General features: G+C 34.7%; 1 pseudogene; it reads left to right on the plus strand.

Moving 5' to 3' along the window:
• Positions 1–482: 482 nt before the first annotated feature.
• Positions 483–3,082, plus strand: LOC102471850 (sorting nexin-14-like; annotated as a pseudogene).
• The last annotated feature ends 8,210 nt before the right edge of the window (positions 3,083–11,292 follow it).

Raw genomic sequence — 11,292 nt, forward strand, 5'->3', positions numbered from 1 at the left:
TGTTAGCTGTGAGTATTTCATAGATAGCTTTTACTGTGTTAAGAAATGACCCTTCTAAACCAATTTTGCTGAGACTTGAACATGAAAATATGTTGTATCTTATCACATGCTTTTTCTGCATCAATTAATATGATCATATATTTTTATCTTTCTTTATGTTAATATAGTATATTTCATATTAAGGAGAAAAGCAGAGCAGCAACTTCTCCCTGTACTCTGCAATATAGATAGTGACATGGAGCTGGGACTCCCCCTTGGTTTCTGAGAGCTGCTGGTCAATGGTGGAACTGAGCCTGCCACAGAAGATCTGTGTGCGTCTCTATCCTAAGAGCAGCAGTCCAACAAATGGAGACCAGAACAGCATGATGACTTCCTGCATGTTGTGTGATTTTCCCAAATGCCTTGCCAAGCCAAGGCCACAAAAGCTAGAATAGGGGCAGGGTCTACAGCTCCTGCTGTGGCCTGCCACCTGTATGCTTCATGTTTTAATGACCTTCTGGTCATTTGTGCTGGTGTTGTCACATCTTACTGCTTATTAGGACCTGATTTTCTCTTACCAAATGTATTCTTCACAATAAAATACAAACCAAAGTTAGGACTTCAAAGATTATTTCGTTAAGGTCATAGCTGTTATGTTTGTGGTAAACTGAAATGTAAATGACACAGGCCTCCCTTGCTTCTCAAAAACTACCTAGACCTGAAAATTTCTTGTGAGGTTGATCCTTCTTTCTCAGAGGTTCTTGAATTAGTGTTGGAAAACTTTGTTTATTTATGGTACAGGTATGTGACATATGATGAGTCCTTTGTTGTTGAACTGAGAATAACATGAAGGTTTTCGGCATCTGTGTTAATAGAAATAATTCACAAAGTGGGTATTCCATCTATTATAACCAAGAAAATGTAAAAGTGGCAATGAAGTCTATAGAAGTGTTAGTGAAAGCCAGACAGAAAGTAAAAAATAAAGCATTTTTACAGCAACCTGCTTTAGAATATGGTCCAGAGGTTCATGTGGCTTTGAGAAGTTGAAGAGATTAATTACACTATTTAATGAAACTTACTGAACTTCTTTTTCTTTATATTTTGCCTCCTAAAGCAACAGACTACAGATCCCTGACTTTACTTAAACCTGAGATTCTGTCTGGTTCTATGTTTCTTCCTTATTTGGATTTCCTAGCTGATCCAGATACCGTGAACTACTTGCTTTATAGATGACCACTCACTGGAAAGAGCAACTGAATCAGCTTCCTCTTTGATTTCATGTTTGTAGAAATTTGCAGAACCTAGGAATAAAAAGCCATCTGTGCTGACATTAGAATTGAAGCAGATCAGATCAGAGAGCAACAACAAGATCTTTTATCCCGTTTTATGAGCTTTCTGAAATAAGAAGGGGCAGTGCATGCATTGCAGGTTTGTCTGACTAGGATGATAGAATTTTGTGACCAGAATCATCAAATGATGAAATGCTGTTTCTTCATGAAGAGTTGCAGAAGATTTATAAAACATATTGTTTAGATGAAGTATTGACAAAATTAGATTTGATCCCTTCATGGTAGAAGAGAATCAAAGAATTGCTGAAGGCCCTAACATAGATGTTATGAAAGTTCAAACTATGAGATGTCTTTTTAAAGTCTATGAACATATTCTTTCCCTCTTGGATAATGTGTTTACCCCTATGTTCTGACACAGTGATGAGTATTTCAGGCAGCTGTTAAGATGTGCATAATCACCAACCTGCAATTCAAAATTCAACAGCATCACAAAGGAAAGAGAGGAATCATTTGAAATCAGCAGAATAAGTAGCAAAATTAGAGTATTCCAGAGTACCACAATAGAGGGGCTTTATTGCCTAATTATGGTTTAACTGAAGGGGAATATGATTTTATTGAAGAAGATACTATTGTGGAGGATGATTCTCTGGTGGAGGCTATGAGCACACCTAATCTCAAAACCTTGCTACATGAAAACATAGCATTCCATATATAGACTTATTTGATAATCCCTCCTCTTAAAGGAAGGAGAAAAAGACAATTTGTATGTTTTTTGCTGATCAAAAAAATGATAGAAGAGCCATTGGATTTGAGCATGAACATTGGTCTTTCTAAAAAAGATACCTTGAGTTTTATCTGCTTGAATCAAAGTTAACAGAATCTCATGGTACATTTCTTGATGCCCAGCTTCCTTTCAAAGGGATCCTTGGCCCTCAAATTTTTGAATTCCTAAACCAAAAGACAGAAGAGTTTCAAAAATATCTACAGAAACTTCTGCAGCATTAAGAATTGAATAATAGTCAACTCCTGGCACACTGTTCCTCCCCTACTGGTGGGGAAATGCAATTTCTTGATAAGATACTGCCAGATATATATTTTGGAAAAATTATAAAGTTTGTTTTAGGAAAACTAATGAAAGAGAAAGGTCAGCATTTGAAGCTTTTTGTCATGAATTTCATTAATTCTTGTGAATCTCCAAAACCTAACCAAGTAGACTAGGAATGACCATTCTCGGCCCTACCTCAGAAAACAGCAATAAGCTTTTCAATGATCTAAGACTAATGTAAACTATGCTAAGAATACAGAGAGAAAGCAAAATCAGAATTGCTTTATGGAACAGATGACTGCACACAGTCTGTGATTCCCTGATGTATGCGGGGTGACTAGTTTTCCAAGTTCCTGACTGGCTTAATCATCTCTTAATGGGAATAAAAAATCTTTAAAAGCACCCTAAAAATGTATACTGACTACTATCCACAGTGCAAACTTGAATAGCTACTTCAGGAGCACCGTTTCGTCTCACTCATTACACTTCTCAGAGATGCTATATTCTGTGAAAATACGTTCTCTCCAAATAATCAAAAAGGAACAAAAGAGTTTTAAAGAAATGATGAATTACATTCCAGATCTGATAGTCAAATGAATCAGTGAAGGAATGAAATGTGAATGTGTCAGACTTCTATTTGTTGGCCTATAGTAGACAGTTGTCAACGAATAGCTGAGTTATATTTTATTGGACATTGTGATACCGGAAATAGTTTCAGAGCTCAATAAGGTACAACAAGAAGTTAACTTCTGTGACATCCTGGATATAAATGCTTAGATTTGGTATAAAATGACCAACTGATATTTCTGCTGTGATAGTGGAGTAGAAATATACTTTTTTAACTTTTGTATATTCTTGTGTATCTCATGTATTTCAGTGCCTGAATTTTTTTTGTTTTAATAAAGACTAACAGAAATCTAATAATTATTAAAGAAATAGAGAGGCAGGATATTTATGGGACACAGGATTATCATCTGTTGATGAAAATGGAGATATATTTCTTATTCAAGATTTGAATGACTCGGGAACCAGCAGTTAGCATAATGGCTATGTTGCTGGACTCCCACTTAGTCAACCGCGGTTCACGTCCCAGACCCAGTGTTTTGAAACTCACACTGGGCACGTATGCATGTGTGCCCAAGATCCTGAGAGGAGAGTGGAGGAGAAGGGATTGCAGTGTGACCGTCCCCTCTAGGGGGTGATTTCTCGCTTGCTGTCTCTATGTCTCTCTCTGTCTGTCTGGCGAGTGCACGTGCCCTATAGTGAAAACCTCTCCAAAAAAAAAAAAAGATTTGAATAACTCAATATTGTTAAAATGTCCATAATGCTGAGAGCGATCTATAGATTCAATGGAGTATCCACAAACATGAATTACATTTTTTAAAGAGTTATTTTAATTAACTTTATTTATTTATTTAAATTTGACCAGAGAGGGGCAGAGTGAGTGAGAGAGAAAGAAAGTGAAAAAGCAAGCTGCCAGGTCCGGGACTTGAACCGCAGTTGGCCATGTGGGAATCCAGCATCCTTAACCACTGCACCACCTGCTGACCCCAACACCAATTACATTCTTAACAGAAGTAGAAAAAAATTGAAATATTTGTATAGAGTCACAAAAGACCCATAATAGCTGAAGCACATGGTAGTATGTAGTATACTATGATGCTGTAGGATACTATACTATATTACAACATACTATAAATTTACTATAAAGCTATAGTAACCATAAAAGCACGGTATTGGTAGTAATAAAGACAGACATAGATTGATGAAACATGTGAGAATCCAGAAATAAATTCAAGTGTACATAATCAGTTGTTCTTTTGCAAAAGAACCAAGAACACCCATTGGGAAAAGGACACTTTCATCAAAATATGGTGTAGGAAAATTGAACATCCATATGCAGAAGAATGAAACTAGACCCTTTTCTCTCATGATAACCAAAAAACAAAATCAAATAAATTGAACACTTAAGCTTAAATCCTGAAAGCATGAACTTACCAGAAGAAAACATAGTGAAAATACTTCAGCACATTGGTATGGACAGAGTTTTTAAATTAAATTTCAAAAGCATGGGCAACAGAACAAAAATAGACAAATAGGATTATATCAAACCAGAAAGCTTCTGCACAGCAAACAGAGTGAATAGACAACCCACATAATGGAAAAAAAAAATATTTGCAACCTATACTTAAAACAAAGAATAACAAGACTGTATAAGGAACTCAGACTACTAGACAGTCAAAAAACAATCTGATTTTAAAATAGACAAATGACCTGAATAAACAGATCTCAGAAGAAGACAAACAATTGACTGATAAATATATGAAAAAATAAATATTACATATCAACAAAGGAAATAAAAACCAAATGCTATATCATCTCACCTTAGTTAGAAGGGCAATGATCAAAAATGCCAAAACAAAAACAAAAACAAAAAAATTAAATATCAAATGCAAAAAACAGGTAGAGAAAAAGGAACCTCTCAAAAAAATACTGTTAGTAGGAATGCAGATTTGTACAGCCTTTTCTAAAAACATGGAGCTTGCTTGAAAAACTAAAAATAGAACTTTCATAAAATCCAACAATCTCACTTCTGGGCATGTATTCAAAGGAAAGGAAATCAGTAGTTCATAAAGACATCTGTACTCCAGTATGTATTACAACACTATTCACAATAGCCAAGATATGGAATCAACTTATGTCCATCAACAAACAAATGGATAAAGAAAATATGAAATAGGTACATAATATAGGTACAGATAGATGACAGAGATATAGATATGTGGCATACTATTCAGTCACTAAAACATATGAAATCCTGTCATTTCAGGTAGAATGTGTGAACCTGGAAAATATATATCAAATGAAATAAGTGGCACAAAAAGAAAAAAAATCATCACATATTTCAACTCATAAGTAGAAAAATGAGTTCATGGTGCCAGTCAGCAGCATGGTGGTAAAGGTAGCTTGATTACACATGACCAATAACATTGTTCAGTCCCAGACTCAGTGACTTGAAAAATATACTGGGCATGAAACAAGCATGCTCAAAATACCAAAAGAGGAAATGGAGAAAAATAAATTGCAACATGATTATCTAAAAAGGATATTATATGTTTCCAGCAGGAAACAGTGAGAAACAGTTGAGAGAAGGTATATACTAATTACCTTGATTTAATGATTACATGCTAGAATCTTAAACTGAAAAATCACATTGTACCCCCACACATATGTACTACTACTATTATTATTATTACTATTATTATTATTTTAGGGAGAGTTTTGATATAGGGTGTGTGTGTTTTCCAGAGAGAGACAGAGAGACAGAAAGTGATGAGTCACCTCTTAGGAGAGATGGCCATACTGCAATTCCTTCTACTCTATTCTCTCAGGATTATGGGTATGCATGCACTCATGCCTGGAATGAGTTTTAAGCTGACTGGTCTGGGATTCAAACCATGGTCAACTTCATTGGAGTCCAGCAATGTAACACTTACACCAACTACTGGTCCCAATTATTTATGTTTTTAAAATAAAAAAGAAAGAAAACAATTCCACTTATAACAGCATAAAAAAGAATAAAATATTAATTTAACCAAATATATAAAACATGTATACTCTTAATTAAAAATACATTAGTACGTTGGAATATATTCCCTAAAAGACAATACTGTTAAGATGTCTTTTCTACCCATTCAATCACTATACATCATTTAGATTATAAGAAGAATTTACCAAGCATGAAGTATACCTTAAACCAGTCCAGTTGACAATACTATACACATCATCATCAACAAGTAGTAAACAATTTCTGTGTCCCACACACAAAAATGATATATTAAAAAACCACAAAAAGTCAAAACAATTCTTAAAAATAAGAACAATTTGAAATCATAGACTTCTTGATTTTAAAACTTACTATGTAACAGTGACAAAATAGTAAGAATACCTGTTGGTTCACATTAAAACTAACTTTAATCAATTTACCATGTACCATAGAAATTTATCCATTAATGGCTGTTGAAAATATACAACATATGGGACTAGCAGTTAATGTAATGGCTATGTCACTGAACTTTCATGTAGCTGACCTCAGTTCAAGTCCCAGACCCACCCGATGGCTTAAACTCATGCTGGGCACATGTATGCCCAAAATCCCAAGAGGAGAATGGAGGAGAAGGGATTGTGGTATGACCATCCCCCACCCCTCCGGGAGAGTGATTTCTTGCTTTCTATCTCTTTGTCTCTCTCTGTCTTTCTGGTGGGCACGCACACCCTACTGTATATATATACATATATATATATATATATCTCCAACATATATTTTCACAGACCAGACAGTGTGTTACTGGCATAAATACAGATACATAAGATACATAGACTAATGGAATAAAATGGAGAACCCAGAAATAAACCCTCACATGTATGGTCAAATGATTTTCAACAAGAGTGACAAGACTATTCAGTGGCGGAAAGGACAATCTTTTTAAAATTGATACTGCAAAAATGGATAGCCACATGCCAAATAATGAATTTAAACCTTAAATTACACTGTATATGAAAATTAACTCAAATGGATTAAGAGCCTATTTATAGCTATAAAATTCTAAAAGGAAAAATAGAAGAAAAACATCATGATAGTGGATTTCTTCATGATGACAGCAAAAGCATAGGTAACAAAGAAAAAGAAAATAAACTAAATTTCATGAAATTTAAAAACTTATGAAACATGCCTTTAAACTCTCAGGTATGTTAACTAGGATCTATAAAGACCCATCATTCTCCCCTCCCACCATGCTCTTGGAATATATAGTGCCAGCAATGGTCCAGAGTGCACAGTGAACATCAGAGATACGGATCTGCAGAGGGAGAACAACACATGTACCTCTGTTAGTGACTTTTGGAACATCTAGTGTTCTTTGAAACTTCATATTTTACCATATCTTTTCCTTTATATGACTCCACTAGCTTAGTCCCAGCTAAACCTGATCCTGAGACTCTGGGAAGGTACCAAACACCTCAAGCTAGCTGCATACACTATTCTCCAATCAGAACATGAGGCCCTCTTTGAAGAATACATTGGAGAAATAGAGTGCAACTTTCCCCTAACATTACTTAATTAACTCCAAGAACTTAGAAAGAAACATATAATTCATCAAGAAAATATCTTTCCCTCAAGGGAAAAGATTAACTCCTTGTCATCCAGAGATGCCACAACAGAACTTGTGGAAAAGTCAGATAAACAATTCAGAATATTCACAGAGACAAAACTGAATGAGGCAGAAGCGAAAATAGATGACAAATTCTACAGATGAGGAATACCTTCAGTAATTTGAATGAAGATATGGACAGTATAAAAAAAGAATCAAATGGAACTGTTAAAAATGAAGGCTGTAAAACAGGAAATCAAAACCTCCCTTGAAAGTATTTTTAAAAATTAGATCATACAGAAGATCAAATCTTAGATCTAGAAGACAAAATCCTCTGACAAAAAAAAAAAAAAATCACCAAAAAAAAGAAAAAAGAACTCAAAAAATGAAGATAATATATGTGAATTAATAGATACCATTGCAGGCCCAAACATCTGAATAGTTTGTATCCCATAAGGTGAAGAACTTTGATAATCTATTTCATGAAAGAACACTTTCCAAACCTAGAGAAGAATTCAAACATCCAGACCCAAGAAATACAAAGAACACCAGGTAGAATCTACCTGAGGAGTTCTCTCCATGGCACATCATAGCCAGATTGGCCAAATCACAGACAAAGACAAGATTCTACAAATGACAAGAGAGAAACATCAAGTTACTTAGAAAGATTTTCCATCACTCTAACTTTGAAACTCTTGGTGGAAACAATGCAAGCAAGGAAAGAATGGGAACCTATATTCAAAGTGTTAAAAAATAATTTCATGCAAGATTCTTATACCCAGCAATATCATCCTTAGAGTGGGAAGAAAAGAAAATCATTCTCAGGTAAACAAAACCTGAAAGAATTTAGTAAGATCAGTTCTTCAAGAACTACAGGAGGAAGTGCTATATTAGGAAAACTGAACAGAGACAGATAGGAATAAGAGAACAAAAAATATACAAAGAATGGCTAACATACTAGTAAGAAATAAAAATCAATAATAATAGTCAATAACAATGTTAAATATTAAAGTATTAAATTCTACAATTAAGAATATAGATTGGCTGAGTGGATGAAGAAAGCAAAGGCCTTCTATCTGTTGCCTTCGAAAAATGCACCTTATGGATAAAGATATACATAGACTAAAAATGAAGGGCTAGAAAAGGTATTCCAAGCAAACGAATACCAAAAATGGGTTTGAGTTACAATACAGATTTCAGACAAATTAGACCTTAAGACAAAAATTGTAAGAGACAAAAAAGGGTATTATATAATAGTAAAAAGAATAATTCATCAAGAAGTTATAACACTTTTAAATATCTATGTGCCCAACTCATAGCACTCAAATACATGAAGGACAGACTGCTAGATGTAAAAGGAAGGATAGACTGCAACACAGAAATTGTTGTGCATCTCAACACGTCACTAACTCCTTTGGAGAGACCTTCTAGACAAAAACTAAGAAAATGGATGCATAATCTAAACAATACCATAAATCAAATTGACTAGACATACAGCTATAGAACCTTCTACCAAAAGATCATGAGATATACATTTTTCTCACTCCCTCATAGAATTTTAAAACTTTTGAAAAGATTGATCATATGTTAGGGCACAAAACAAGCCTTTACAGATTCAAGAGCATAGAAATTTTATCCAGCATCTTATCCAACCACAATGGTATCAAACTTGATATTAATTTCAGAAAAATCTTGAAAATACACAAATACGAAAACTAAACTACCTACTCCTGAATGAGTTCACAGCCATTGAAGAAGTAAAGACTAAAATAAAAAGATTCATTAAAACCAATAATAATGATGATTGAGTTTCCATAACCTATGGGACACAGCACAAGTGATCATTAAGAGGGAAGTTTGTAGCAATGAGTGTGCATAAGAAAATTACAGAAAGGTGGCAAATAGACAACCTTGTAACATGCCTCAGGGAACTGACAAAACAACAGCAACAACAAATCTTTAAGATGTCAGGAGAAGAGAAATAATAAAGATCTAAACAGAAATAAATGAAATGCAAAATAATTGAAAATGAACTATACAGAAAATAAAACTAAAAACTGATTCTTTAAAAGATGAAATTAACACACCATTATCTAGACTAATTAAGGAGAGAAAGGAACAGATAAATTAAATTCACAATGAAACAGGTAATAGAACAATGAACAGACAAAATAGAAATACAAAACATCATTAGAATACTATTAGAGACTATATACCATCAAACAACAAGACCTAGGTGAAATGAACAAATTCTTCAACATATATATTCTATGAATATTGAATCAGGAAAACATAGAAAGCCTGAATAGACCCATAAGAAGCAATGAAATTAAATCAGTAATAATTTCTTAATAAGAACAACAAAAGAGCCCAGGTCCTGATGGCTTCACTTCTGAATTCTACAAAACTTTTAAAGAACTAGCCACCATTCTACTCAAAATATTTCTAAAGATGAAAAGGAAGGAAACATCCCAAATTAATTTTATGAAGCTTCCATCACTCTCATTCCCAAAACAGAAAAGGAAATGCAGTAAAAGGAAAACTATAGGTCAATATCTCTGATAACTATAGACACAAACATTCTCAATAAGATACTAGCAAGTTGTATTGAATGTGTACAGTATTCTCAACTGGACTGGTGAGAAATGTATCCATGTTGGATCATTCACTTTACAAGCTAAGTGACATATGTGATTTAATGTATAAAAGAAATTGAAATAAAAATATCAAAAAATGTTGATGCTTTTCAATTAGGCAGTCTGTATTCCAGGGATGCAAGGGCACTTCAACACATGCCAAACCATAAATTTAATACAACATGTCAACAGAGGAAAGATTAAAAACAACATGATCATATCAATTGATGCAAAAAAACTTTTGATAAAAATGCGACATCTCCTCATAATTAAGCCTCTCAGCAAATTTGGCATAGAAGGGACTTTCCTCAACGAAATTAAAGTCATGTTTTAAAAAGCCATAGGTAACATAATATTGATTCAGGAAAAATTGAATGCTTAAATTTTTTCCACTGAGAACTGGTACAGGACAAGTTTACCCACTTTCTCCATTCCTTTTCAACATAGTATTGGAAGTACTAGCCAAAGTAATCAGAATAAGAGAATAAAATAAAAGGCAACCAAGTAGAGAAAGAAGTCTATATTGCCCTCAGATCTGCTGGTCTGGGCATGCCCCTCCAACCAGTAGACTTGAACCTCCTCTAGGCAGTCCTCCCAAAATGAGTCTATGCTTTGAGCATGGGAGTAACTTTAGACTTTTACCCCTCTGTTATCCATTGGTCTGGTGTCCTGGGCTCAACTCAACTGCCAGAAGACTTGAGCTTGGTCTGAGCAGGACTTTTTCAGTGAGTCTACACTTGGGGCCTGAGAGTAACTTTGGAATATTTGCCACTTCACTGTCCACTGCTCTCATGACCTGGGCTTGTCCTGTCCACCTGGTGTCTTGAGCCAATTCTGAGCAGTTCATCTTGTGAGCTTGCCCTTGGGGTCTGGGAATTATTTGGAACTTTTGGTATACCAGCACACACGGTGCACTCTAGATCCTCTTCAGAAAGTTATATCTCTTTAACTTGCAGTCACCGCTTCCAAGAGCTGAAAGTTTGACAGCCAAACACCTGAAGTTATCTATAACTGCTCTGACCTAGAAGATACAGCCCTCCAATAGGAACACTCCTGGGAACTAAGGCTGAAATTTCCTCTTCTTGTTTGACAGAATCTACTCAAATAAACAAAAAAAAAAGTGAATATTGTATCGAGTGCCCAACAACCAGCACAGATCTTGAAGAAACTTGAGAAAACAAGGGGGTAACTCT

Source organism: Tupaia chinensis, unplaced genomic scaffold (genome assembly GCF_000334495.1).
Source record: "Tupaia chinensis unplaced genomic scaffold, TupChi_1.0 Scaffold000357_1, whole genome shotgun sequence".
NCBI lineage: Eukaryota > Metazoa > Chordata > Mammalia > Scandentia > Tupaiidae > Tupaia > Tupaia belangeri.